We start from the raw sequence: 3,404 nt of genomic DNA, 5'->3' as shown, positions 1-3,404 counted from the left end.
GGTCAAAGGTCACCACATTTTTTGAGCGTCCTCCTAATGGGGTCATTAATCCATGTAGTAAGTTTGGTTATGATACATGGCAGGGTTGCTGAGATATGAGCTCACTTCCTGTTTGGCGGCTTCGCCACCAATTTTGATTGGCTGTTACGGGCGAATGCTTTTGTCAATTGTTCCAGAAAGCAATATATTGATAGGTTATGGTCTGAAGATGGTCTCTGCCAAATTTGGTGAGAATCCGCTGAAATTTGTGTTCTGCGAAAACTTGTACGTGTTTTTGATTTAATCCAATATGGCGGCCGAATCAATAACGATGACATCACAAGTTGGCTTGGGTCGGCCTAAGGACCTCCAACAGTATTACCAGACATGACTAGTGTGTTTTAATTCTAAGCACAACAGCAGCTATAGGCCAAAAGGCATGTTTCTAAATTACAGCGCCCCCTAGAGGTCAAAGGTCACCAGATTTCTTAAGCGTCCCCCTGATTGGATCCTGAGTCCATGTACAAAGTTTGGTTATGATAGATCAATGGGTTGCTGAGATATGAGCTCACTTCCTGTTTGGCGGCTTCGCCGCAAATTTTGATTGGCTGTTACGGGCGAACGGTTTTAGTTCCGAAGACGAAAAGGAGTATCTTTTGTGAGGCTTGGTCTGAAGATCATGTGTGTCAGGTTTGGTGTCGATTGGACAAAATTTGTGACCTGTGAAAACTTTTTAGTGTTTTTGATTAAATTCAAAATGGCGGAAAATCCATCATGGCGGAAAATGACGTCATAGGGTGCGTTGAACTCGGCTTGGTCCAAGGATTCTAACAATACATCATTTTTGACAATCGGGTCAACGGGTCAAAAGTTACGTGCATGAACGCACGTCCAACTTTGGCCTGTTGGTGGCGCTAGAGCGCTCAAGGTGCCGGTATGAAACTTGGTGAAATTAATCATGAGACTGTCCTCAATCAGTGTGCCAAATTTCACAACTTTTTACCAGACGGTTCTATGGGCTGCCATTGACTTCCATGGCGGAAGAAGGTATAATAATAATAAGAAAAGATAGAAACACAATGGGTGCCTTCGCAGCTTCGCTGCTTGGCCCCCAATAAGAACAAATAGAAACACAATGGGTGCCTTCGCAGCTTCGCTGCTTGGCCCCCAATAATAAGAACAAATAGAAACACAATGGGTGCCTTCGCAGCTTCGCTGCTTGGCCCCCAAATATAGCTGCAAGCAGCAATGAGGGGGCCAAGCAGGATAGGCCGGAGTAGCCACGGCGACAAGATAGAACTCAGCAGAAACCCGGGATCAACAGGGCTGAGTATTGCCACCGCCTCCGCCAGCCAGCCCCCCCCCCCCCCCACCTAATCACCCCAGCCCGTCCCACCCCGTCCTGCCCTGCCCTGCCCTTGCACGCATGCATTAGAATTAACTGGATGGAACATGTTGTCATCAGTTTCACATCAAAAAATAAAAGATTGATAAAACACATCAGCAACTACACATCAAAATGCAATATTGCTAATGGCAGCACCCCCTACAGGTCAAATGTCACCAAATGTTTTGAGCGTCCTCCTAATGGGGTCATGAATATATGTAGTAACTTTGGTTATGATACATGGCAGGGTTGCTGAGATATGAGCTCACTTCCTGTTTGGCGGCTTCGCCACCAATTTCGATTGGCTGTTACGGGCGAATGCTTTTGTCAATTGTTCCAGAGAGCAACATATTGATAGGTTATGGTCTGAAGATGGTCTGTGCCAATGTTGGTGAAGATCAGATGAAATTTGCGACATGTGAAAACTTTTTGATGTTTTTGATTAAATCCAACATGGCTGCCGAATCAATTACGATGACATCACAAGTTGGCCTGGGTCGGCCTAAGGAACTCCAACAGTATTACCAGACACCACTAGTACATTTTAATTCCAAACACAACAGCAGCTACAGGGCAAAAGGCATGTTTCTTAATTACAGCGCCCCCTAGAGGTCAAAGGTCACCAGATTACTTGAGCGTTCCCCTGATTGGGTCCCGAGTCCATGCACCAAGCTTGGCTTTGATACATGCAAGGGTTGCTGAGATATGAGCTCACTTCCTGTTTGGCGGCTTCGCCGCAAGATTCGATTGGCTGTTACAGCCGAATGCTACTGTCAATTGTTCCAAAAAGCAAAGCACTGATAAGGCATGGTCTGAAGATGGTCTCTGCCAATTTTGGTGAGGATCCGCTGAAATTTGTGACCTGCAAAAATGTGTACGTGTTTTTGATTAAATCCAATATGGCGGCCGAATCAATTATGATGACATCACAAGTTGACTTGGGTCGGCTTAAGGACCTCCAACAGTATTACCAGACACCACAAGTGCATTTTAATTCTAAGCACAACTGCAGCTACAGGCCAAAAGGCATTTTTCTTAATTACAGCGCCCCCTAGAGGTCAAAGGTCACCAGATTTCTTGAGCGTCCCCCTGATTGGGTCCTGAGTCCATGTACTAAGTTTGGTTATGATAGGTGAATGGGTTCCTGAGATATGTGCTCACTTCCTGTTTGGCGGCTTCGCCACAAATTTTGATTGGCTGTTACGGGCGAACGGTTGTATTTCCGAAGACAAAAAGTAATTCCTGAAAGTAGCGTGTTCTGTAGATGATGTGTGTGAAGTTTGGTGTCGATTGGACAAAATTTGTGACCAGAGAAGACATTTTAGTGTTTTTGATAAAATCCAAAATGGCGGAAAATCCATCATGGCGGAAAATGACGTCATAGGGTGCGTTGAACTCGGCTTGGCCCAAGGAATCCAACAATACCACATTTTTGACAATCGGCCATACGGGTCAGAAGTTACGTGCGTGAACGCAAGTCCAAATTTGGCCTGTTGGTGGCGCTAGAGCGCTGGAGGTGCCGACATGAAACTTGATGAAATGAATCATTGGACTGTCTCCAATCAGTGTGCCAAATTTCAGAACTTTTTGCCAGACGGTTCTATAGGCTGCCATTGACTTCAATGGCGGAATAATAATAATAATAAATATAGCTGCAAGCAGCAATGTGGGGGCCAAGCAGGCAGTTCAGCAGGCCAGATTTGCCATGCAACTCAATGCCGTGGCATCAGGCATATAGCATTAAGCAGTCACAACAAGTTCCATGTCAAACAACCCAAGATTGGCTGAGTTACAAGGTCAAGTTTCACATCAAAACATAACTGATTTTGTGGGGCTGAACCAGGGCTGAGTGTCGCCGCCCACTCACCCAGCCAACCCACTGCCGCAATCGCCCGTGCCCGTCCCACCCTGCCCCATCCTTGCACGCACGCTTTAGAATTAACTTGATGGAACTCGCTGTCATCAGTTTCACATCAAAAATAAAAGATCGATTGAGATATTATCATGCTTGCTGTGATTTCAATGCCCCATAGAGGTC

The sequence above is a fragment of the Alosa pseudoharengus genome, unplaced genomic scaffold (genome assembly GCF_046254945.1).
Source record: "Alosa pseudoharengus isolate Yale_2024_CS ecotype anadromous, Long Island Sound unplaced genomic scaffold, YU_APseudo_1.1 YU_APseudo_1.1_scf_11, whole genome shotgun sequence".
NCBI lineage: Eukaryota > Metazoa > Chordata > Actinopteri > Clupeiformes > Clupeidae > Alosa > Alosa pseudoharengus.
The sequence above is the reverse complement of the archived record's forward strand: the minus strand, read 5'-3'. Positions refer to the sequence as shown.